The 27,423-nt window shown below is 48.1% G+C and overlaps 1 protein-coding gene across 1 annotated transcript in view; it reads left to right on the forward strand.

Annotated features, from left to right (window-relative positions):
* Positions 1 to 15,991: 15,991 nt before the first annotated feature.
* Positions 15,992 to 27,423, forward strand: part of LOC140724454 (uncharacterized) — a 31,726-nt gene continuing 20,294 nt past the window's right edge. The window contains exon 1 of the mRNA XM_073038906.1: positions 15,992 to 16,064. The gene's annotated coding sequence lies outside the window, so the exon portion shown is untranslated. The remainder of the gene's footprint in view (positions 16,065 to 27,423) is intronic.

Below are 27,423 nucleotides of genomic sequence, written 5' to 3' on the forward strand. Positions count from 1 at the left end.
CTCTGTGATCTTGCTCTGCTGAGTGAAGAAACTGAAAAAACTGACTTTGATCATATCATAGACCATTTTGCATCAGTGAAAACAAGGAAGGTGCAGTTATAATTTTCATGTTGGGCCAAAGTTTGTAAATTAACGAGCTTGACTTGTACTTTTGAGCTGATATTATGGTAAAGTTATCTAAAAGATGGGTGTCAGATGTTCTTCACCTAAAGGGCCCACCCGGCGAGGTGACAACGGAGGGGTTCTGCTGGAGGTCTTGGGCAGTGTCGACCGCTCGGCGATTCCCGATGGCAGCGCTGGGCTGTGGCGTGGTGCCAGTGTGGTGCAGACCTGGGCCAGATGGCCTACCTCACTGCACCGGTAGCAGAGATCGATTTGTGGCCCTTGTCAGGGCCGGCATGGCGCTGATCAGACCTGTCTCACGGGCTCCTGCTCGTCAGTTTCCTTCTCCACCTCGGTGACAGGAGCCCGGGCTCGCAGCATGTGGGGCAATGCTGGAACGCCTTGAGGGGCTAAAATTGCTTCTGCCCTCTCGGTCAGTGCCAGCACCTCAGGCAGCGATGATGGTGAGTCAGGTGAACGTGCTGTCGAAGGCACTCTGGTGTCAGCCCCTTTACAAAAGTGTGGAGGGCAAGCTCTTCCTGGGCTGCGGGAGGGAACTGGGGGTAGCCATGCCCAGCACAGTGGCGGTGATCAGGCGTTCTCCCGTCCAGTGCCGTCTGCTACACAGTTCTTCCCTCATTGCTTCCTCCTGTGGCCTCCGCTCGAAACGCAGCTCCAGTGCGCTATGAGGGCCCTGTAGTCTCACTGTTAGCCCGACCTTCGGTCGAGGAGGGCCCATGGTATCCCCCTCCCTCCAGTTCCAGGGTACAGAAAACCACTGTCTCAGTGGGGCTCCACACATTGAGCCATGTGGCAAGTTTGACTTGCACCAGGAAAGGCTCCAGGCGGCAGGTACTGTCGTATCCGGGGAGCTTCAGGGTGGACCTTGTGGAGGGAATCGTTGAAGCCCTTTGGTCTGCCAAGGTGCCCATCCTCCCATGGCCATGAGGTCTTGGGTTTCCCCAGTGTGGGTCGTGACGGAGGTGGCTGATGCGCTCTGCATGTCCCCCGGGTTATGGAGCCTGGGTACGCTTAACCCATCGGGGCTCCCTGGGAAGGCACGATGCTCGGTTCCCAGATGCTTCCTCCAGATCTTCGGGATCCAGGCCCAGAATGCAGTGGAGGCAAACTGCACGGTACCTCGAGTTACTCCCCAGGTCTGAAGCCAGTCTATCCGATGTTGTAGCTCTTCAATCTGATTGTCAATTTCACATCCGCCTCCTGACACCAATGTGGTGAGCATTTGGCCCATAATGACAGATGAAGAAGCTCATTTAACTTGGCCACCATTTTATTGTGATAAACACAACAGACCGGGCACCATGACCCAGAGAGAGAACCCAACCAGTCTGATACAGACGGGGGAGGTGACCATCACAGTTAGGGTGACCCACAAATACACAAGTGAATAACTATAACCCAAGCTGAAATGTAACAGTAAATGAACTGAAACTTCCCACCACAAAAGCATTTTAACACAAGAGCAATAAAACAATAAACAGCATTGATCATTAGAAAAGCAGGGGCAGGCTGTTGACCACACACCCCCACCTGTGTGTGTGTGTGTGTGTGTGTGTGTGTGTGTGTGTGTGTGTGTGTGTGTGTGTGTGTGTGTGTGTGTGTGTGTGTGTGTGTGTGTGTGTGTGTGTGTGTGTGTGTGTGTGTGTGTGTGTGTGTGTGTGTGTGTGTGTGAGAGAGGGAGATTTCACCCTCTCTATGTGGTGGGAGGGAGAGGGGAATGGAGCAAGTGAGAGGGGGAGTTATCTCACCCCTCTGTGTGTGGTCTGTGTGAGAGATATGGGCAGACAGACTCAGATGGTCTCTCTGAGATCCCGAGAGAGAGAGAGATCTCACCTCTGTCGCATCCCAGTGAGAACATGGTGTTCCACACCCACTGTCGATGGATCCTCAGTTATTGCCCCAGTTTGCACTCTGGTCCCTACCCCACTGCCTCATTTCTCTCTGATTTAAATCACGTTCAGCATCAGGTGTGTTATCACTGACATATGCTGTGAGATTTGTTTTACGGATGGAGTACATTGCATTTTACATTGAATAAAATTTACATTGGATTATAATAAATATAGAAATATATTGATGTGAAAATTAAATTACACTATTCCCCCTTTAGCCAGCAGGATGAGGGTCCTGTCACTGGTTCTGGCTTTTCTGGGTGAGAAATTTCCATCAGCAAGGGGAAGTCATGTGGAAGTTGTGGCAAGGCAAGGGTTAATTAATGTCCAGGCAAGGGTAAATTGTAGACAGAGTGCAGACAGCTCTGGCAACAAAAGCCTTTAAAGAGCATCACTTCCATTTTGTTTTACAAAATTATAGAAGTTTGTTCACTCACAAAACACAAACATCTGTGATTTACGAGTTTGCGAACAATTTCAAGTTAAAATATGGTTACTACAATCTACAAAGCATATAATTCCCTAGAGGACCCACCATCCCAGGAAATCCCCCTGTACCCATAGTGATCACATGCTCCATCTCTACATGATGGTAACCCCAGAAGAGGGACAGTCATTCAGCTCGGGCAGAACCCTTGACTGCCTGGACCCACGAATGGCCATCTTGGCCAGGTCCAGGAACAAGCCCACCAGTAGATTCTCTGAGTGACCCAACCCCCTCCGTACTGGGTGACCATATATCAGGAGCACAGGGCTGAAGTACAACCAAAATGTGAGCAGCAGCCCCTTCAGATACTCAAACAGGGGCTGCAACCGCTCACACTTCATATAAACATTGTACACTGACTCCTCCCGGCCTCACAAAGGACAGGTGAACCGGGTGTCTGTGAAACGGCTCAAAAATCTATTGCACGGCACAAGGGAAAAGTTCACTCAACTTCACTCGCCCCATCATTGAAATGTTCCCACAACCTATGGACTCACTTTCAAGGACCCTTCATCTCATGATCTTGATATTTATTTTTTCCTTCTGTATTTGCACAGTTTGTTGTCTTCTGCACTCTGTTTGAATGGCCTAACTGGTCGGTCTTTCATTGATTCTGTTGTGGTTATTATTCTATAGATTTATTGAGTATGCCCACAAGAAAATGAATCTCAGGCTTGTATATGGTGACATATCTGTACTTTGATAATAAATTTACTCTGAACTTTGAAATGACCCTTATGCTAAATGTCAATCTTCTGGAATATGTTTTATAATTTGTTAATTTATTTGTGGTAATATTACTTGACGTGTTGTTGTGAGTTATATGTACTGTGTTGTGCTGTGTTCTGCACCTTACTCCAGAGGAACGTTGATTTGTTTGGTGATGTAGGTTTATATAGTTAAATGACGATAACCTTGAACGTGAGAGTCCATTTGTACAGTGACAGGAGATTGGCACGGATGAATGAGTGACTGGGGAGATGGTGCAGGGGACAGTGTTTCAAGTTCTTGCATTACTGGAAGCTTTACTGGGGAAGGGGTGACCTGTTCAAGTGGGACGGGCTGCACCTGAACTAGAGGGGAACCAATATCCTGGCCGAAAAGTTCACCAATGCTACTCGGGAGAGTTTAATCTAGTTTAGCAAGGAAATGGGAAACTGGAGCATCAGGTGAGTAAGGGAAGGTAGATTTCAGGGAAAGTATTGAAATTACAGGTATGATGGGTGGGATAGTTTGAAGAATGTATATTTTAATGCTAGGGGTATTATGGGTAAAGGTGATGAACTCTGAGCATGGATCAAGTGCGTGGAACTACGATGTTGTGGCCGCTACTGAAACTTGGTTGAGAGAGGTGCAGGAACGGGTGATTAATGTACCAGCGTTTCAAAGTTTTAGAAAAGATTGAACTAAAAGAGGTGGTGGAGTGGGGTGTTGGTGGAGTTGCTCTACTAAACAGGGACAGTGTCACAGCTGCACTCAGGGAGACATCATGGAGGGGTCAGACCCTGAGTCCATTTGTGTAGAACTCAGGAATAGGAAGGGTACAATCACACTGATGGTATTGTACGACAGAACCCCCAATAGCCACCAAAACATTGAGGTACAGATTTGTAATTAGATTAAGGAAATGTGTAAAAATAATCGTGTTGTTGTCATTGGGGATTTCAGCTTCCCTAGTGTGAATTGGGACCACCTTAGTGCAAGGGAGTGAGAAGGAAAATAATTTGTTAAGTGGATCAGGGAGGTTTCTTAAATGAATATGTGTATGGTCCCTCGAGAGGAGGGACTGTACTGGACATGGTGTTGGGTAATGATCCTGGCCAGGTGTCTGACCTTTCAGTGGGTGAACAGTTAGGGAACAGTGACCACAACTCCTTAACTGTCAGGAAAGCGATAGATAAGGATCGGTATGGCCCTTGCAGGAGAGATTTAAGTTGGACTCGGGCAAACTACAACAGTATAAGGCAGGAACATCTGACAAGTCCACATCAGACATGTGGAGTGTGTTTAACGATCAGCTGCACTGAGTACAGGATAGGTGTGTTCCCATTAGAAGGAAGGACAGGGATAGAAAGATAAGAGGACCTTGGCTGTCCAGAGAGGTGATGAATTTTGTCAAGAAGAAAAAGGACAAATATGTAAAGCTTCAGGTTAGGTTCGAACGAAGCACATGAGGAATATAAAGAAGCCAGAAGAGAACTAAAGAGCAGAATTAGGAAAGCCAGGAGGATCAATGGAAAGTCCTTTGCAAGTAGAATCACCGGTGAGATCCCAGAGGTCTGGCGAGTGGCTAAAGTATCTCTATTTACTAAGGGGACAAGGGAAAATCCTGGGAAACATAGACCGGTGAGTCTCACATCAGATATAGGGAAATAGTTCGAGAAAATTCTTCGGGATAGGACAGATGAGCATTAGGGAGAGCCAGTGTGTCTCTGTGAGGGGCAGGTCATGTCTTACCAACTTGATTGGGTTTTTTGACAATGTGATGAGAGAGATTTATGAGGGTAGGGCAGTGGATGTGGTCTACATGGATTTTAATAAGGCATGTGCCAAAATCCCTCATGGGAGGCTAATCGAGAAGATTAAGATGCAAAGCATCCATGGCAAATTTGCTGTTTGTGTTCAGAACTGGCTTCAGCAAAGGAGATCGAGGGTGGAGGTTGAAGGGATTCGAGCTAGAGGTCTGTAATTAGTGTAATGTTGCAGGGATCTATATTGGGACCTCTGCTGTTTGTGATGTCTAAATGACCTGATGAAAATTTGGATAGGTGGGTGAGTAAGTTTGCAGATGATACCAAGATCGGTGAAGTTGTTGATCATGTGGAAGACTGACAAAGAATACAATGCGATACAGATCAGGTGCAGGTATGGGCTATGAAATGGCAGGCAGAGCTTAATCCAGATAAATGTGAGCTGTTGCACCTCGGTTGGGCAGATGAAAGAAGACAGTACACTGTTAAGGGCAAGATCTTTAAGAGTGTTGCTCAGCAGAGATATCTTGGGATCAATGTTCATAGCTCCTTGAAAGTAACTACACAGTTTGATAAGGTAATATACCAAATCTCCTCAAACTCCTAATGAGATTAGCTGCTGGCGTGCCTTCTTCGTGATTTGGTCAATGTGTGGGGCCCAGAATAGATCTTCAGAGATGTTGATGGCTTCTCTCCACCGGCTGCCTCCCAACCTGTTCCACATTATTTACATCCACTGACCGATTCACGTTTGTGAAATGTTACTTTGTGTCTGTGATAATGAAACGTCCTTTGTCCTCTCATGAAATATTAACCTGTGGGGTGGTTCTTTAGGAATTGTAATAGTTACAACAACAATAGACAGTTATTCAGAAGATGCTGTACAGGAATGTATAAATCAGCCTAGCAGTCCAATGATTGATGGTGCCCAGGGAGTGTTGTACAATAGATGGTCAAGATGGTGTCTGGGGAGTGTTGTACAATCGATGGTCAAGATGGTGTCTGGGGAGTGTTGTACAATGGTCAAGATGGTGTCTGGGGAGTGTTGTACAATCGATGGTCAAGATGGTGTCTGGGGAGTGTTGTACAATCGATGGTCAAGATGGTGTCTGGGGAGTGTTGTACAATAGATGGTTAAGATGGTGTCTGGGGAGTGTTGTACAATAAATGGTCAAGGTGGTGCCCAGGAAGTGTTGTACCATAGATGGTCAAGATGGTGTCTGGGGAGTGTTGTACAATTCATGGTCATGATGGTGTCTGGAGAGTGTTGTACAACAGATGGTCAAGTTGGTGTCTGGGGAGTGTTGTACAATCGATGGTCAAGATGCTGTATGGGGAGTGTTGTACAATCGATGGTCAAGATGGTGTCTGGGGAGTGTTGTACAATAGATGGTCAAGATGGTGCCTGGGGAGTGTTGTACAATAGATGGTCAAGATGGTGTCTGGGGAGTGTTGTACAATAGATGGTCAAGATGGTGTCTGGGGAGTGTTGTACAATAGATGGTCGAGATGGTGTCCAGTTACAATGCTCTCCACAGTACATCTATAGAAATCTGCTGTGTCTTCAGTCTTAATTTGTTATTATAAACTAATTATTATTAGATTACTTAAGCAGAAATTATTAGAATATTAGAATTACTATGGCAAGAAGTACAGACAGACATTGTTTACCCATCTTGCTGCCTCAGTAAAGCAGCTGCGTAATCAAAGACCCCACCCCGGACATTCTCTCATCTCCCCTCCCATCGGGCAGTAGATACAAAAGTCTGAAAGCACGTACCACCAGGGTCAAGGACAGCTTCTACCCCCACTGTCATCAGACTCTTGAACAGACATCTTGTACGATAAGAGGATCTGTCCTGGGACCAGTATGTAAGTGTCATTACAAAGAAGGCATGGCAGCTCCTCTACTTTCTGAGAAGTTTGCACAGATTCAGTCTGTCACCTAAAGATTTAACCAACTTCTATAGATGTGTGGTGGAGAGTATTTCTGACTGGTTGCATCACAGTCTGGTATGGAAACACCAATGACCAAGATCAGAACAGTAGTGGATGCAGCCCAGTCCATCACAAGAAAAGCCCTCCCCACCATTAAACACATCTACAAGCAGCATCCATCATCAAGAACCCCACCATCCAGTCCATGCTGTCTTCTCACTGCTGCCATCGGGAAGGAGGTACAGGAGCCTTAGCTCCCCCACTACCCCTCAAACCATCAGACTCCTGAACCAGTGTGGATAACGTCAATATTTATCTCAGTGTTTCTTAAATGCCCCTAATATATCTGAATCTACCACCACCCCTGGCAAGACGTCCATGCACACACCACTCACTGTGTGTAAAAAATATGAAGAAAAAACTTAGCTTTGAAAGTTATGGCCCCTGGTATTAGCCACATCCATCCTGGGAAATAAATAGCTGGCTGTCCATTCGATCCATTCCTCTTCCCATCCTTTACACCTTTATCAAGTCCCCTCTCATCCTCCTTCACTCCAGTGATAAAAGCCTGAGCACACTCTCGAAAGCTTCCACATCCTTCCTATAATGAGGTGAGCAGAACCACCCAACCCAGTCTGCCCTGACACACATGGGGAGCAGGGAAACATTGTAAAGGCCACGGTGGGGAGGAAGGGAATGGGGAAGAGTGAAGGCGAGTAGAGGGGTAGGAGGGGAAAGACTGGGGTGGAGCAAAGCTGATGGGGAGACGAAGGAGAGTGGGGAGGAAACATCAGGGGAAAGGATAGTGGGGGGATGCTGAGAGGGGAGTGGAGTGGAGGAAGGATGCTGAGAGGGGACTGGACTGGAGGAGGGATGCTGAGAGGGGAGTGGAGTGGAGGAGGGATGCTGAGACGGGACTGGAGTGGAAGAGGGATGCTGAGAGGGGACTGGAGTGGAGGAAGGATGCTGAGAGGGGACTGGACTGGAGGAGGGATGCTGAGAGGGGAGTGGAGTGGAGGAGGGATGCTGAGACGGGACTGGAGTGGAGGAGGGATGCTGAGAGGGGACTGGAGTGGAGGAGAGATGTTGAGACGGGACGGGTGTGAAGGAGGGATGCTGAGAGGAGACTGGAGTGGAGGAGAGATGTTGACACAGGACTGGACGAAGAGGGATGCTGAGAGGGGACTGGACGTAAGGAGGGATGCTGAGAGGGGTGTAGAGAGGCGGGGGATGCTGAGAGGGGGCTGGAGTGCAATAGGGATGCTAAGAAGGGATTGGTGTGGAGTGGGCGATGCTGAGAGGGGACTAGAGTGGAGGAGGGATGTTGAGATGGGACTGGACTGGAGGAGGGATGCTGAGAGGGGACTGGAGTGGAGGGGGGATGTTGAGAGGGGATGGGAGTGGAGGAGGGATGTTGAGATGGGACTGGACTAGAGGAGGGATGCTGAGAGGGGAGTGGAGTGGAGGAGGGATGCTGAGACGGGACTGGACTGGAGGAGGGATGCTGAGAGGGAACGAGTGGAGGAGGGATGTTGAGACGGGATTGGACTGAAGGAGGGATGCAGGGAGGGGAGTGGAGTGCAGGAGGGATGCTGAGAGGGGAGTGGAGTGCAGGAGGGATGCTGAGAGGGGGCTGGAGTGCAGGAGGGATGCTGTGGTGATTGGAGTGGAGGGGGATGCTGAGAAGGGATTGGAGTGGAGGAGGATGCTGAGAGGGTATTGGTGTGGAGGAGGGATGCTGAGTGGGGATTAGACTGGAGGAGGGATGCTGAGAGGGGGCTGGAGTGGAGGAGGGATGCTGAGAGGTGGCTGGAGTGGAGGAGGGATGTTGAGACAGGACTGGACTGAAGGAGGGATGCTGAGAGGGGGCTGGAGTGGAGGAGGGATGCTGAGAGGGGGCTGGAGTGGAGGAGGGATGCTGAGAGGGGATTGGAGTGGAGGAGGAATGCTGAGAGGTGAGTGGAGTGGAGGAGGGATGCTGAGAGGGGACTGGAGTGGAGAAGGGACGATGGAATGGGTAGGTCATTTAGAACAGAGATGCGGAAAAACTTTTTCACCCAGAGAGTGGTGGATATGTGGAATGCTCTGCCCCAGAAGGCAGTGGAGGCCAAGTCTCTGGATGCTTTCAAGAGAGTTAGATAGAGCTCTTATAGATAGCGGGATCGAGGGATTTGTGGAGAGGGCAGGAACGGGGTACTGATTGTGTATGTTCAGCCATGATCACAGTGAATGGCGGTGCTGGCTAGAAGGGCCGAATGGCCTACTCCTGCACCTACTGTCTATTGTCTATTGAGGGGGCTGGAGTGGAGGAGGGGTGTTGAGAGGGGGCTGGAGTGGAGGGGTGATGCTGAGAGAGGGCTATGGACAGTGGGGGTTTGTGGAATTTTCCGGATCTTTCCCTACAAATTACATATTGCCATGCCTTGGAAATACATTGCTGCTCCTTCAGTGTCACTGGGTCAAAACCCTGGAACTCCGGATCATCATTGTGGGTGTCCCCACACATCAAGGATTGCTACAGGCCAAGGACAGGCCACCACCACCACCTTCTCAAGGGAACCTCTGGAGGGGTAGTTATACACTGGTTTAGACTCTGAAACTCACGTCCCTTCGAGGAATAAAAATAAATATTGTTGCCCAGGGGTAGCTGAGGGTGGAAGTGCTGATGGCGGTTGTGTTTGTCAGGGAAAGAGGATGGGGTATGTGAGCTGTACATTAACACTGAACATCGTTCTGTCCCTCAGTCACAGACTCTGCACTCGGTGATCCGTGTGAAACCCACACCGTCCTGGATCAGCCCTGGAGGAGCACGGATTGTTCCAACACTGAGTGTACCGGTGGACAATGGATGGGTGATGGAAATCTTGCTGTGGGATGGTACAGATTTAACAGGTAAAGTGAGGAGATAATCACTGAGAAACTGGACACAGAAGGGGAATGTAAACAGGGGAACAAGGGGTGTGTGAATGGGAAATGCAGGAAGACCGGGATCATCAGTGACTACACTGAGATGGGGAGTAAATACAAGGAGAGGGAAGATCCCACATTCTCGGGGTAGAGACAAGGGGGAGGTACAACAGAGAGGGAATTCCCAGGATTGGGGTGTTATTGACCAGAGACAGGGTACGGACAGGGTGAATAAACTCCCTCAGATCAGGGACTGACTTTCTGATTGTTGTTTCAGTTCCAGAGGATGGAAGATTCCGGAGACGGTCGTTCCACACTATCACTGCTCCGGGCTGTACCCAGGCTGGTTAAACGGTAGGGTCAGAGTTTACATCAGTGGGGCTCGGTTATTTTTGGGGAGGGTCAAACTGATGACCCGGATCTCTTCAGATAGGTTTCAGTGAGATCCCTCAGACGTTTGACAAGGTCCCTCATGGGAGGCTCATTCAGAAGATGAAGGTGCTGCTGCGGGGAGGGTGGGGTGGAGAGGGAGAGGGTAGCAGCTCAGTGCTGACTGAGGCCGGACCGGACCGTGGGTTGTGAACCACTGATTTACAGTGGGTCCTGATTCACATTCCCCGCTGTACTGTGGGACTGGGTACATTTTACAGTGTTTATAAATCTCATTCCAGGTCCCCATCCCAACGTGGGAGAGGGGGAGGTGACCAGGACCGTCTGCTTCACCCGGGGTGAAAACACCTGTTCCTGGAGCCAGGAGATCAGGGTGAAGAACTGCTCCGGTTACTTTGTGTATTGGCTGTGGCCGACACCCGGGAGTAACGCTGTGTACTGTACAGGTAGGTCACCGTTCCCCAGTGGCACAGCAGTGTGGTAGTTGTGGGGAAATTCTGGGACGTCCTGAGTCACCAACACACACCACGGGCTGAGTTTTCCAGTCGGCTGCCCTGCCCGTGGTCTGTGATCACCTTTCCCATATCCCCCTTCACACCGGGGTCAGAATGAAACTGCCCAGTCTGACCTGTGACAGAGATCATAGAACACAGAACAGTACAGTACAGCACAGGCCCTTCGGCCCACAATGCTGTGTCAGCTGCCGGGAGAGAGTCTACCCATCCCCTGGAGTGAGGGAGGGTGAGGCTGACAGGAAATGGAGGGAGCAGGGGTGAGAGTGAGGGGAGGGTGCAGTGAGGCTGACAGGAAATGGAGGGAGTGAGGGGAGTGAGGCTGACAGGAAATGGAGGGAGTGAGGGGAGAGGGTGGAGTGAGGCTGACAGGAAATGGAGGGAGCAGGGTGAGAGTGAGGGGAGGGGGAGTGAGGCTGACAGGAAATGGAGGGAGCAGGGTGAGAGAGAGGGGAGGGGGGAGTGAGGCTGACAGGAAATGGAGCAGGGGTGAGAGTGAGGGGAGGGGGGAGTGAGGCTGACAGGAAATGGAGGGAGTGAGGCTGACATGAAATGGAGGGAGCAGTGATGAGAGTGAGGGGAGAGGGTGGAGTGAGGCTGACAGGAAATGGAGGGAGTGAGGAGTGAGAGTGAGGGGAGGGGGGAGTGAGGCTGACAGGAAATGGAGGGAGTGAGGCTGACAGGAAATGGAGGGAGCAGGGGTGAGAGTGAGCGGAGGGGGGAGTGAGGCGGACAGGAAATGGAGGGAGCAGGGTGAGAGTGAGGGGAAGGGGGAGTGAGGCTGACAGGAAATGGAGGGAGCAGGGGAGAGGGTGGAGTGAGTCTGACAGGAAATGGAGGGAGTGAGGGGAAGAAAGGGAGGGGCAGAGGGGACGGGGAGGGGGTAAGAGGGAGAGGGGGATTTTATCTGCTCCGATCGCCGATACATAAATCTCAAAACGTTGTTTAAATTTTCTCCAGTTCCCCAACAAATGAAGTGTCGGTGCCGGTCGCAGCCCTTCCATTTGTAAAACTGTTAGCAAACACCAAAACAGTGCAAACTCAGTTTTTTCCGATTATCTTCGATTCTCCCGGAGAAAACGGATTATATTTCCAGACCAACTTCTGACACTATGTCATGTTCTTTATATTAATACGTTCCGTGGGTTTCTAATAACGAAACATATTCTGGAAGAATAGAATTTTATTGACAACAGCAGCAAAACCAGATGAGTCTCAAAGTGCCATGCTTCTCGATGTTTCTCGATCTTTCTCAGATTTCTGCGCATGCTCAGAACTCTCTCCAATCACGGTCTTAGATAGATAGATAGATACTTTATTCATCCCCATGGGGAAATTCAACTTTTTTCCAATGTCCCATACACTTGTTGTAGCAAAACTAATTACATACAATACTTAACTCAGTAAAAAATATGATATGCATCTAAATCACTATCTCAAAAAGCATTAATAATAGCTTTTAAAAAGTTCTTAAGTCCTGGCGGTAGAATTGTAAAGCCTAATGGCATTGGGGAGTATTGACCTCTTCATCCTGTCTGAGGAGCATTGCATCGATAGTAACCTGTCGCTGAAACTGCTTCTCTGTCTCTGGATGGTGCTATGTAGAGGATGTTCAGAGTTATCCATAATTGACCGTAGCCTACTCAGCGCCCTTCGCTCAGCTACCGATGTTAAACTCTCCAGTACTTTGCCCACGACAGAGCCCGCCTTCCTTACCAGCTTATTAAGACGTGAGGCGTCCCTCTTCTTAATGCTTCCTTCCCAACACGCCACCACAAAGAAGAGGGCGCTCTCCACAACTGACCTATAGAACATCTTCAGCATCTCACTACAGACATTGAATGACGCCAACCTTCTTAGGAGGTACAGTCGACTCTGTGCCTTCCTGCACAAGGCATCTGTGTTGGCAGTCCAGTCTAGCTTCTCGTCTAACTGTACTCCCAGATACTTGTAGGTCTTAACTTGTAGGTCTTACACGTCATATCTCCACCACAGGGAGCGCCCGAGGTGTGGGGTAGAGGGGGAGGGGCAGAGGAGAGGGGAGGGGGAGAGAGGGGAGGGGGAGAGGTGATGGGCAGAGGGGAGGGAGAGGCTGAGGAGAGGGAGAGAGAAAGAGGGAGATGCAGAGGGGAGGGGGAGAGGGAGAGGCTCAGGTAATGTGCAGAGGACAGGGGTAGATGGGGAGTGGACAAGGAGAGTGGGAGTGACGTTGAGGCAGAGGGGAGGGGGAGATGGTGAGGGTCCGAGGAGAGGGGGAGATGGTGAGGGGTCGAGGGGAAGGGGAGACGGGGAGTGACGTTGAGGCCGAGGGGAGAGGGAGATGGTGAGGGTCTGAGGAGAGGGGGAGATGGGGAGATGCAGAGGGGAAGGGGAGACGGAGAGAGATTAGTGAAGGGGACACTCCAACTGAGGGAAGGAAGGAGTGACTGACAGGAGAGTGATTCAGACAGAGAGAGGGACACGTGACAAGATGGGTTTGGCCGACAAGGGTTGGAGGTATTAAACAGGAAATTAGAGGGGATCAGAGACAAGTGAGCCGAGTCTGGGTTTGACCACCACCCCAGCAGGGTCTGCGAGCTCCGGTACAGATTCCCAGTCGGATAGAACTCAGGAAATCCGGATATCAGTGACTGGAGAGCCTGATTTGGGTTTGACCACCCCCCCAGCAGGGTCTGCGAGCTCGGGTAACTGTGGTGGGGATCATTGAAGGGAACGATCTTTCTCTCCTTCAGCCCCAAATATTCATCTGGGCTTTGACTGAGAGTAGTGACTGGTCACAGACATTCATGAGGGAGAGTTGCTGAACAGGGACTGGATGGTTTTGGTCTCTCTTCAGATCAGAGACCTCCTTTCCAAATTGTTGTCCCAGTGGCTACCTATTTCAATTCAATTCCCCATTCCCATTCCGACGTGTCTGTCCAAGGACTCCTGCACTCACCTGATGAGGCCAGAATCAGGATGGAGGGGTAACACCTCACATTCCTTCTGGGTAGCCTCCATCCTGACGACATGAACATTGATTTCTGTAACTTCCGGTAATTTCTACCCCTACCACTTCTCTCGATCTGCATCCCCACTCCGGCTCCCATCTTGGTCCTTCTCTTCACCTCATCTGTCCAACATCTCCCTCTGTTCCCCATCCTCCAATCCTCCACCCTTGTCTCTCAAATCCCTCTCCTCACATCCCCCTCTCTCAGCATTCACTCTGTCTGCATCATTCTCTTTTCAGTCTCTCCTTTCCTCCCTCCATTTGGAGTGTCACTCTCACTGATCTCTCTGCCCAACTCTCCTCACACGGTCATCACTCCCTCTTCACTCGCCTCATTCCTCCCACTCCAGCATCCCACCTCTCTCTCCATCCCTCTCTCCTGTGTGTTTTCACCCATTTCCTTCTGTCCATGTACTGAATTACTCAAATCCCACTCCGGTCGTTTCTATGTCTCATCAGTCACCGTGTAACTCCTCACAGTCAATCCTCACTTCCTCTCTGTGACCATCCTCCCCTCCCACCTCCATCACTCCTCCCCTCCCTCCTGTGTCACTCAGTCACTCCACCCGTCTCTGCCCTATCGTGTTTGAGCGGTGGACTGACAGGCTGGATTGCGTGTGTCTGTACACTGCCGGGAGACAGTACCATCGACTGCTGGACATTGTCTCTCAGGGTCTTGGACTGTGTATGATTTCCTTTTCAAGTGAAGATGCTTCTTTGCTCGATATTCTGAACTATGTTACTCAGTGTTTTTGAATGTTTGCTTGCTATTTTGAATGTTTTGTACCTTGTCCCCAGAGGAATGCGATCTCGTTCGGCTGTATCCATGTATGGTTTGAATGATAATTAAGCTTAATTTGATTTGATTTGTAGAGCTATTGTGATAGGCAAATCACAGTGGGTCCAGGTCCTCACTCTGGCACGAGTTGATTCTAGTCATGAGTAATTCAGTACGTGGACAGCAGAAAATGGGTGAGAGGGGTGGAGAGGGAGGTGCAATGTGGGAGATGTGAGGAGAGGGATTTGAGAGACAAGGGTAGAGATATTAAAGGCCAAAGGAGAGGGGAGTGTGTGTATTTCAGAGGACAGATTTGACCTGGACTTGAGCCTCCTGTTCCTGCCATTGAGTTCCTTCCTGATTGAAGGTAAAACTTGTTTACTACTTTACCCTTCCATTGTATCTTTACTTATTGCAGAACATCTGTCGGACACAACTCGGGAACGCCAGGGATTGGTGACCGGAGAGCCTGGTCCAGGGTTGACCACCGGCCCAGCAGGGTCTGTGAGCTCAGGTACAGATTCCCAGTCAGACACCACTTGGGAAGCCCAGGAAACAACGACAGGAGAGCCTGGTCCAGGGTTGACCACCAGCCCAGCAGGGTCTCTGAGCTCAGGTATTCATGATGGGGTTTGTGAGGGTCGATGAATAGAACGATCTTTCCCTCCTTTGGTCCTCGATATTCATCTGGACTTTGTCTGAGAGACGTGTCCAGTCACAGAAACTTTGGGAGGGAGAGGTGGTGAATGGTGACTAGATGGTTTTCGTTTCTTTTCAAATTAGAGACCTCTTTGTTAAATTCCTGTTCCGGTGGCTACCCAATTTAATTCTACTTACCATTCCCTTCTGATATGACTGTCCACTGCCTCCTCTAACTTGATGAGACCACCCCCAGGTTTGAAGAGCAACACCTCATAGTCTGTCAGGGTCACCACCAACCTGATGGCATGAATATCGATTTCTCTTACATCCTGTAAATTCTTCTCCCTCCCACTTCCCTCTTTTTCCATTCCCATTCGGGCTCTCCTCTTAGCCCTTCCCCTCTCCTCATCTGCCCATCTCCTCCCTCTGGTCCCCCTCCTCCATCTATTTAATCCATTGTCCACTGTCCTGTCTCGTTGGATTTCACCTGCTTCATCTCTTTACCTTTTCCACATATCACCTCCCAGCTTCTCGCATCATCCTGCTCACATTTCCAGACATCTTCTCACTGCCTGGCTTCACCTATCACCTGCCAGCTTGTACACTCTCCACCTTCTTATTCGGGCTTCTGCCCCCTTCCTTTCCAGTCCTGAAGAAGTAACTTGCCCCAAAACTTCGACTGTTTTTTCTCCTCCAGAGATGCTGATGGACCTTCAGCATTTTCTGTGCATTGTTCTGGATTCCCAGCATCTGGAGAAACGTTCGTCTGTACAACTGCTTGTCCCTGTTGTGATGTTTAAGGTCTGTCAATCTCCCGTGTCTGTGTTACTTTGTTCCAGACCTGGAGACTTCAATACTGGAACAGTCTACAGGATTGTCTACTGGAGAACACACCCAGGAACTGTCCTCTGTCCCAGCGGGAGACACATCCTCAGGTAGCAAGTCTCATGTCTGTCTGTGTTCATTCAGTCTCTGTCACTCTGTGAGGCTGAAACTCCCATGGACCAGTTCACCTACTGGATGTACAGTGCATTGTGGGTAGGGGTGTGAATGATGGAGTCAGTGGTTCCTCTCTCCTGTCTGTTGGGTTGGGTTTGGTGAGTCGTGAGGGATGAAGCTCTGTTGGGGGTTGGAGAGAGTAGGCTGGGAGGAATGAGTGGAGAGGTGTGGAGTGACTGAGTGGTACTGGACGGAGGAGCGGAGTGATGGAGGTGAGAGGGGAGGATGGTCACAGAGAGGAAGGAAGGAATGACTGTGAAGAGTTACACGGTGACTGATGAGACATAGAAACGACTGCCGTGGGAATTGAGTAATTCACTACGTGGACAGAAGGAAATGAGTGAAAACACACAGGGGAGAGGGATGGAGAGAGGTGGGATGCTGGAGTGTGAGGAATGAGGCGAGTGAAGAGAGAGTGATGACTGTATGAGGAAAGTTGGGCAGAGAGATCAGTGAGATTGACACTCCAACTAGAGGGAGGGAAGGAGAGACTGAAAAGAGAGTAATGCAGACAGAGTGAATGCCGAGAGGGAGATGTGAGGAGAGGGATTTGAGAGTGAAGGTTAGAGGTATTACAGAGCAAAGGATAGGGGAGTGTGTGTATTTCAGTGGACAGATTTGGATGCTGGTGATGGGTGGGGGAATAAATTTTGCGTACCGGAAGGAGACATCGATATTCATACGAATAGGTAGGAGGCTACCCGTATAAGGTGTCGCTCCTCCACATTGAGGGTGGCCTCATCTTGACCCAAGATGCACCTCCACACCTCTGCAACATCTGTTCACAGGTTGTGGTTTTCCATTCCAAGACATCAGAGATGTTCTCCTCATTTAAAGAACAGAGTTTCCCCTCCCTCACCCACAACTCCTCCATTTCACGTACATCTGCACTCACTCTACCTTCCCACTGTCATAATAGTGATCGTCCTTCTTGTCCTCATCTACCACCCATCAGCCTCCCTCTCCAACAAATTATGCTCTGAAACTTCAGCCATATCCAAAGAGATCAGACCATGAAACATATCTTTACCTTCTCTCCCCCACCACCCCTCTGCTTTTCACAGTGGTCGCTTCTTCAACAATTGCCTTGTCCATTTATCCCTTCCCACTAATCTCCATCCCAGCACTTACCCCTGCAAGTGGCCTAAGTGCTACCCCTGCCCCGACACCTCCTCCCTCTTCTCCATTCAGGGCCCCAAACAGGTGAGGCAACACATCAACCATGAATCTGCTGTCTGTTGTCCAGTGTTCCCGGTGTGGTTTCCTCTACAATGGTGAGACCTGTCGTAAGCTGGGGGAACAGCTTCTCGAGCACCTCCGCACTATCCACCATAAGCGGGATTTCCTGATGGCCAAATATTTTAATGACTATTCCCATTCCCGTTCTGACATGTTGATCCATGGTCTCCTCTTGTGCCAAGATGAGGCCACCCTCAAGGTCAAGGAGCAACACATTATATTCCTTCTGTACCCTCTAACCTGCTGGTATGAATATCGATTTCTCCTTCTGCTGAACAAAATTCCCCCCTCCTCCTCCTACTTCCTCTATTCTCCACTCTGACCTTTTATTTCTTCTCACCCAACTGTTACTTACCCCTGGTTCACATTCTCCTCTCCTTTCTCCTATTGTCCACTCTGGTCTCCTATCAGATTCTTTCTTCTTCAGCCCTTGACCTTTTCCACCCACCTGGCTTCACCTATCACCTTCCAGCCAACCTCTCTCCCCTACCTCCACCTTTTAATTCAGGCATCTTCCCCCTTCCCTCTCAGTCCTGAAGAAGTGTCTTGGTCTGAATCATTGAGAGTTTACTCTTTTCCACAGATGTTGCCTGACCTGCTAAATTCCTCCAGCATTTTGTGTGTGTTGCTTTGGATGTCTGGCATCTGCTGATTTTCTTGTGTTTGTTACAGTAATAAACAAGTGCATCGATAATAAATTTAATCTGAACTTTAATCTTTGATGCATCTGCTTTTGAAAATGTCCTCGATGATGGGGAAGATAGAGCCCATGATGGAGCTGGCTGAGTTTACAACCCTCAGCAGCTTTTCCGATCCTGTGCGGTGGCCCCTCCACACCAGACAGTGATACAACCCATCAGAATCCTCTCCACGGTACATCTGTAGAAATTTGCTGGAGTCTTTGGTAACAAGGCAAATCTGCTCAATCTCCTAATGAGATATAGCTTCTGGTGTGCCTTCTTCATGATTGTGTCACTGTGTGTTGCCCAGAATAAATCTTCAGTAATGTTGATGGAATCTCTCCACCCACCACCTCCCAACCCATTCCAGATTATTTACATCCACTGACCAATTTACATTTATGAAATGTTACTTTGTATCTGTCATAATGAAACATCCTTTGTTCCCTCACGAAAAATTAACCTGTGAGATGTTTCTGTTAGAATTGTTGGAGCACCAATAGACAATTATTCAGAAGATATGGTGTAGGAAACTGTAAATCAGTCCAGCAGCCCCATGACAGTGATTGATGGTGTCTGGGGAGTGTTGTACAATAGATGGTCAAGATGGTGTCTGGGGAGTGTTGTACAATCGATGGTGATGGTGTCTGGGGAGTGTTGTAGAATCGATGGTCAAGATGGTGTCTGGGGTGTGTTGTACAATAGATGGTCAAGATGGTATCTGGGGAGTGTTGTACAATAGATGGTCAAGATGGTGTCTGGGGTGTGTTGTACAATAGATGGTCAAGATGGAGTCTGGGGAGTGTTGTACAATCGATGGTCAAGATGGTGTCTGGGGAGTGTTGTACAATCGATGGTCAAGATGGTGTCTGGGGAGTGTTGTACAATCGATGGTCAAGATGGTGTCTGGGGAGTGTTGTACAATCGATGGTCAAGATGCTGTCTGGGGAGTGTTGTACAATAGATGGTCAAGATGGTGTCTGGGGAGTGTTGTACAATCGATGGTCAAGATGCTGTCTGGGGAGTGTTGTACAATAGATGGTCAAGATGGTGTCTGGGGAGTGTTGTACAATCGATGGTCAAGATGGTGTCTGGGGAGTGTTGTACAATAGATGGTCAAGATGGTGTCTGGGGAGTGTTGTACAATCGATGGTCAAGATGGTGCCTGGCTGAGCTCTCCATCGACATCATGTTTCAGGATTAGTTGTTTTTATAAGTTTGTAGAGATGGTATTGGGGACAGAGTGGGAAGTCAGTCATCAGGTTACAGTTTAGGGAGAGGGATGTGGAGGAGACCAGGGCATTTGAAGATGTCCTCGATGGTGGGGAGGCCAGTGACCATGATGGAGCTGGTTGAGTTTACAACCCTCAGTAGCTTTTTTCAATCTTGTGCTTTGGTATCTCCATATCAGACAGTGATACAACCAGTTACAATGATCTCCACAGTACATCTATAGAAATCTGCTGTGTCTTCAGTTATAATTTATTATTATAAACTGATTATTACTGATTATTAAAACACATTATTAGAATATTAGAATTACTATGGCAAGAAGTACAGACAGACATTGTTTACCCTTCTTGGTGCCTCAGTAAAGCAGCCAGCATAATCAAATACCCCACCCCAGACATTCTCTCATCTCCCCTCCCATCGGGCAGTAGATACAAAAGTCTGAAAGCACGTACCACCAGGCTCAAGGACAGCTTCTACCCCCACTGTCATCAGACTCTTGAACAGACATCTTGTACGATAAGAGGATCTGTCCTGGGACCAGTATGTAAGTGTCATTACAAAGAAGGCATGGCAGCTCCTCTACTTTCTGAGAAGTTTGCACAGATTCAGTCTGTCCCCTAAAGATTTAACCAACTTCTATAGATGTGTGGTGGAGAGTATTTCTGACTGGTTGCATCACAGCCTGGTCTGGAAACACCAATGACCAAGATCAGAACAGTAGTGGATGCAGCCCAGTCCATCACAGGAAAAGCCCTCCCCACCATTAAACACATCTACAAGCAGCATCCATCATCAAGGACCCCACCATCCAGTCCATGCTGTCTTCTCACTGCTGCCATCGGGAAGGAGGTACAGGAGCCTTAGCTCCCACACTACCCTTCAAACCATCAGGCTCCTGAACCAGTGTGGATAATCTCAATATTTATCTCAGTGTTTCTTAAATACCCCTAATATATCTGAATCTACCACCACCCCTGGCAGGACGTCCATGCGCCCATGACTCTCTGTGTGTAAAAAATATAAAGAAAAAACCTTAGCTTTGAAAATTATGACCCTTGGTATTAGCCACATTCGTCCTAGGGAAAAAATATAGCTGGCTGTCCATTTGATCCATTCCTCTTCCCATCCTTTACACCTTTATCAAGTCCCCTCTCATCCTCCTTCACTCCAGTGATAAAAGCCTGAGCACACTCTCGAAAGCTTCCACATCCTTCCCATAATGAGGTGAGCAGAACCACCCAACCCAGTCTGCCCTGACACACATGGGGAGCAGGGAAACATTGTAAAGGCCACGGTGGGGAGGAAGGGAATGGGGAAGAGTGAAGGCGAGTGGAGGGGTAGGAGAGGAAAGACTGGGGTGGAGGGAAGACCAAGGGAAGAGGAAGAAGGGTGGGGAGGAGACATCAGGGGAAGGGAAAGTGGAGGGAGACCGGAGGTGGGGGATGGGATTAATGTCTGGTGTGTGGGATGAAGCGAGGTGATTAGAGGTGTGGGGGGGAAGTCATTCCCTTCTTACCCCTCCCTTCTTTTCAATGTCCCCTCCTCTCTTCCCTTTACGATCTTCACATGCTCATTATGTGTGAGAGGGTCACAGGTCACCTCATTGTAGGAAGGATGTGGAAGCTTCAGAGAGAGTGCAGAATAGATTTACCAGGACAATATCTGGATTAGAGAGCAGGTCTTGTGAAGAGAGGTCGAGTGAGTGCGGGCTTTTTCTTTCGAGTTAAGGAGGATGAGGGGTGATTGATGGAGGTGGACAAGATGGTAAGAGGCATAGATCAAGTGGACAGCCAGACCTTTCCCCAGGGAAGAAGTGGCTAATACCAGGGGGTGTAATTTTAAAATGACTGGAGGAAAGTATAGGGTGGATGTCAGAAATTGTTCTTTACACAGAGAGTGGTGGGTGTGTGGAACACCCTGCAAGGGGAGGAGGTACACACAGAACCCCGAATGTATCTGTCTATACCGCAGGGTGTTCCACACACCCACCACTCTCTGTGTAAAGAACTTTACCTCTGACATCCACCCTCTACTTTCCTCCAGTCACTTTAATATTACACCCCCTGGTATTAGTCACTTCTTTCCTGGGATAAAGTTTGGCTGTCTGCTCGATCTATGCCTTGTACCATCTTGTACACCTCCATCACGTCACCTCTCATCCTCCTTCACTCCAAAGGGAAAAGTCCTCACTCACTCAACCTCTCCTGACAAGACATACTCTCTAATCCAGACTTCGTCCTGGTAAATCTATTCTGCACTCTCTCTAAAGCTTCCACATCCTTGCTACAATGAGGTGACTTGAGTCCCTGTATCCCCCCCCCGGCTGAACATCGCAAGGGAGGGGGGTGGACATTGAGGAGAATGGAGGGGTGAGAGGAGAATGACTGGGGTGGAGGGAAGTGGGAAAGTGGAGAGGAGGGAGAGTGATGGGTAGAGAAAGGGGAGAGAGGAGGAGGGAGGAAAATGAGGACAATAGAGGGAGATTGTAGGTAGGGATGGGAGAGAGGTCTGGGATACAAGATGGAGACTGGAGGGAGGAGGGGTGCTGAGAGGGAGCTGTAGACAGTTGTGTGCGTTGTGGGGTGAGAAACAATGGATGCCGGATGGTCCACAGCTGAGGAATTGGTGGTGGGATCATCTAAGGGAACGCTGATCCCCATGGTCAGTCCCAGAATTTCATCCCGACCCGTAGCGATGAAGGAGGAGACAGGCGTTCGAACATTCCAGAGGTCTGATCAGCGTAGGGAGCAGAGCACTGCAAATTAAATAAAAGTACAGAAGGGGCAAACGGGGCGGCCATTGTTGGGAAGTAGGTCAGCGATGAGGGTAGGAGTTGTCAGGCTTTGATAAGAAGAGGCTGAGGCCAAAGAAACAGGTTAAAAGATCTGGTCTTTGTTACCCATCGTACAGTGCAGGCAGGGTGGCAGATATGATAGTGGAATAGAAAGATAGAAATATAGAAATCCTGCAGCACAATTCAGGCCCTTTACCTACAAAGCTGTGCCGAACATGTCCTTACCTTAGAACTACCTAGGATTACCCATAGCCTCTATTTTTCTAAGCTCAATGTATCTATCCAGGAGTCTCTTAAAATACCCTATCGTATCCGCCTCCACCACCGTTGCCGGCAGCCCTTTCCACGCACTCGCCACTCTCTGCGTAAAAAACTTACCCCTGACATCTCCTTTGTACCTACTTCCGAGTACCTTAAAACTGTGCCCTCCCGTGCTAGTCATTTCAGCCCTGGGAAAAACCCTCTGACTATCCACATGATCAATGCCTCTCATCATCTTATACACCTTTATCAGGTCACCACTCATCCTCCGTCACTCCAAGGAGAAAAGGCCGAGTTCACTCAACCTATTCTCATAAGGCCTGCTCCCCAATCCAGGCAACATCTTTGTAAATCTCCTCTGCACCCTTTCTATGGCTTCCACATCCTCCCTATAGTGAGGTGACCAGAATTGAGCACAGTACTCTAAATGGGGTCGAGCAGGGTCCTATATAGCTGCAACATTACCTCTCGGCTTGTAAATTCAATTCCACGATTGATGAAGCCAATACACCATACGCCTTCTTAACCACAGAGTCAACCCGCGCAGCTGATTTGAGCATCCTGCGGACTCGGACGGCAAGATCCCTCTAATCCTGCACACTGCCAAGAGTCTTACCATTAATAACATATTCTGCCATCATATTTCACCTACCGAAATGAACAACTTCACACTTATCTGGGTTGAACTCCATCTGCCACTTCTCAGCCCAGTTTGGCATCATGTCCCGCTGTAACCTCTGACAGTCCTCCACCCTATCCACAACACCTCCACCCTTTGTGGCATCAGCAAATTCACTAACCCATCCCTCCACTTCCCCATCCAGGACATTTATAAAAATCACCAAGTGTAAGGGTCTCAGAACAGATCCCTGAGGCACATCACTGGTCACCGGCCTCAATGCAGAATGTGACCTGTCTACAACCACTCTTTGCCTTCTGTTAGCAAAGTAGTTCTGGATCCACATAGCAATGTCCACTTGGATCCCATACCTCCTTTCGTTCTCAGTAAGCCTTTTTAAAAAAAATTTTTTAATGCTTTTTCGACAACACTACAGGTAAGAAAAACCCCAAACCAAAATGAAGAAAATTAATAGTGCAAAAATAAACATACAATAATAATAAAATACAAAAAAGGTAATTGAAAAACCACCCAAATTGAAGTCATGTAAAGTTAGTATCCTCCCCAAGCCCCACAACAAAAAAAAACTCCAGACCAACCACAACACAATATAGAGCATATAAATCAGGACATTCAAACCCCCAAAACTGTAAATACACTTGAAAACAGAAGATAATAATGCCTACTACCAAAAAAGAGAGCTGAAAGCAAGGGACCGAAAAAAAAAACCTTAATTAAGAGGAAGGTTATAAAAGTACTCAATAAAAGGTCCTCAGACCTTATGGAACTTTATATCCGAATTAAGAACTGAATAATTAATTTTTTCAAGGTCTAAGCAGGACATAATATCATTAAGCCATTGAGCATGCGTGGGCGGGGCAACATCTCTCCATCTAAGGTGGATTAAACGTTTAGCCAGGAGAGAAGCAAAAGATAATATTCGACACTTAGTCGAACTCAAACGTATATCTGTCTCACCCAAAAAACCAAACAGAGCAATTAAAGGGTTAGGTACTAAATGGTGATTCAGAATATAGGATAAAGTTATGAAGACATCTTTCCAAAATTTCTCTAAGCTAGGACAGGACCAGTACATATGAATAAGAGAGGCCTCGCCCCTTTTGTATTTATCACAAAGAGGACTAATATTAGGGTAAAATCAAGATAATTTAGATTTGGACATATGGACTCTATGAACAATCTTAAACTGTAAAAGGCAATGGCGAGCACAGAGAGAGGTTGAATTAACCAATTTGAGAATCGAGTCCCAAATCTCATCAGATAAAGATCTGTTTAAATCATGCTCCCAAGCCATTCTAATTTTATCCACTGGGGCACACCGTAAGAATGCTAATTTATCACGAATAAATGATATTAAACCTTTACCCAGATTAATAGAAATAAATAAATCCATAACATTTTTCTCAGGCATTTCAGGGAAGTTAGGAATTAAAGGATTAATAAAGTGTCTAATTTGGAGATATCTAAAAAAATGGGCATTAGGCAGATTGAACTTAGCAGAGAGCTGTTGAAAAGATGCGAAGCGATTATCGATAAAAAGATCTTCAAAATGTCTAATGCCCTTCCTATACCAATCTTGGAATGTTGAATCATACATAGTAGGTAAAAAAAGGTGATTATGTAAGATAGGACTGGAATAGGAAAAACCATAGAAACCATAAAATTTCCTAAACTGAGCCCATATTCGCAAAGTGTGTCTAACAAGAGATTAACAATTAGTCTAGACAAACTACTAGGGAGTACAGAGCCAAGAAGTGCAGAAATAGATAAATCTATTGGCAATGGAGTTGAGTTCCGTAAGCCTTGCCTGGGGTACCTTATCAAATGCCTTGCTAAAATCCATATACTCTACATCTACAGCTCTACCTTCATTAATGTGTTTAGTCACATCTTCATAAAGTTCAATCAGCTCGTAAGGCACAACCTACCTTTGACAAAGCCATGCTGACTATTCATAATCATATAATGCCTCTCCAAATGTTCATAAATCCTTCCTCTCAGGATCTTCTCTATCAAATAACCAACCACTGAAGTAAGACTCACTGTTCTATAATTTCCTGGGCTATTGCTACTCCCTTTCTTGAATAAGGGAGCAACATCCGCAACCCTCCCATCTTCTGGAACCTCTCCTGTCCTCATTGATGATGCAAAGATCATTGCCAGAGGCTCAGCAATCTCCTCCCTTGTTTCCCACAGTAGCCTCGGGTACATCCCGTCTGGTCCCAGTGACTTAACCAACGTGATGCTTTCCAAAGCCTTCAGCACATCCTCGTCCTTAATATCTACATGCTCAAGCTTTTAAGTCCACTACAAATCATCCCTACAGTCACCAAGATCCTCTTCCATAGTGAATACTGCAGCTAAGTATTCATTAATACCCTGCCATCTCCTCCGGTTCCATATACACTTTCCCACTGTCACACTTGATTTGTCCTATTCTCTCATGTCTTATCCTCTTGGTCTTCACATACTTGTAGAATGCCTTGGGGTTTTCCTTATTCCTATTGGCCAAGACCTTCTCATGGCCCCTTCTGGCTCTCCTAATTTCATTCTTAAACTCCTCCCTGCTAGCCTTATGATCTTCTAGATCTCTATCATTGCCTAGTTTTTTGAACGCTTCATAAGCTCTTCTTTTTGACTAGATTTACATCAGCCTTTGTACACCATGGTTTCTGTACCCTACCATCCTTTCCCTGTCTCATTGGAATGTACCTCTGCAGAATTCCACGCAAATATCCCCTGAATGTTTGCCACATTTCTGCTGTATATTTCCCTGAGAACATCTGTTCCCAATTTATGCTTCCAAGTCCTTCTGGAGAGCCTCATATTTCCCTGTACTCCAATTAAACACTTTCCTAACTTGTTTGTTCTTATCCCTCTCCAGTGCTATGGTAAAGGAGATAGAATTGTGATAACTATCTCCAAAATGCTTCCCCAGTGAGAGACCTGACACCTGATCAGGTTCATTTCCCAATACCAGATCAAGTACTCTTGTAGGCTTATCTACATATTGTGTCAAGAAACCTGCCTGAAAACAGATAACAAACTCTATCCCATCTAAACCACTCACTCCAGGGAGATGCCAATCAATATTTGGGAAATTGAAATCTCCCACCACAACAACCTGTCTCTGTATCTGCTCCTCGATGTTCCTTTTTACTATTGGATGGTCTATAAAAAGCACCCAGTAGAGCAATTGACCCCTTCCTCTCCCTAACTTCCACCCACAGAAACTCCATAGACAATCCCTCCATGACTTCCTCCCTTTCTGTAGCCGTGACACTATCTCTGATCAACAGTGCCACGCTCCCACCTCTTTTTCTTCCCTCCCTGTCCTTTCGGAAACATCTAAAGCCTGGCACTTGGAGTAGCCATTCCTACCCCTGTACCATCCAAGTCTCTGTAATGGCCACAACATCATAGCTCCAAGTACTGATCCACGGTCTAAGCTCATCCACTTTATTCATAATACTCCTCACATTAAAATAGACACATCTCAAACCATCGGTCTGAGTGCATCCCTTCTCTATCACCTGCCTATCCCCCCTTTCACACTGTATCCAAACCTTCTCTATTTGTGACCCAACCTCCCTTTCCTCCGTCACTTCAGTTTTGTTCCCACACCCCGGCAATTCTATTTTAAGCTCTCCCCCGCAGAGCCTTTGCAAACCCACCTGCCAGGATATTTGTCCCCGTCAGATTCAAGTGCAACCCGTCCTTTTTATACAGGTCACACCCACCCCAAAAGAGGTCCCAATGATCCAGAAATCTGAATCCTTTCCCCCTGCTCCAAACTCTCAGCCACACATTTATCCTCCACCTCATTCTATTCCTATACTCACTGTCACGTGGCACAGGCAGTAATCCGGAGATTACTGCCTTTGAGGTCCTGCTTCTCAACTTCCTTCCTAACTCCCTGTAGTCTGTTTTCAGGACCTCCTCCCTTTTCCTGCCTATATCGCTGGTACCAATATGGACCACAACATCTGGCTGTTCTTCCCACTTAAATATATCGTGGACGCAATCAGAAACATCCCGGATCCTGGCACCTGGGAGGCAAACTACCATCCGCGTTTCTTTACTGCGTGCACAGAATCGCCTGTGTGACCCCCTAACTATAGAGTCCCCTATCACTGCCGCCATCCTCTTCCTTTCCCTACCCTTCTGAGCCACAGAGCCAGACTCTGCACCAGAGGCGTGACCACTGTTGCCTCCTCCAGGTAGGCCGTCTCCTCCAGCAGTACTCAAACAGGAGTACTTATTCTTAAGGGGGACCACCACAGGGGTACTCTCTAGCATCTGCCTCTTGCCCTTCCCTCTCCTGACTGTTACCCACTTCTCTGTCTCCCGAGGCCCTGGAGTGACTACCTGCCTATAGTTCCTCTCTATGGTCCCCCTGTAGGAGGTGGGAATTCCTGGAACCGGATAGTCTCCTTGATGACTGCACC

The sequence above is a fragment of the Hemitrygon akajei genome, unplaced genomic scaffold (assembly GCF_048418815.1).
Source record: "Hemitrygon akajei unplaced genomic scaffold, sHemAka1.3 Scf000226, whole genome shotgun sequence".
Classification (NCBI taxonomy): domain Eukaryota; kingdom Metazoa; phylum Chordata; class Chondrichthyes; order Myliobatiformes; family Dasyatidae; genus Hemitrygon; species Hemitrygon akajei.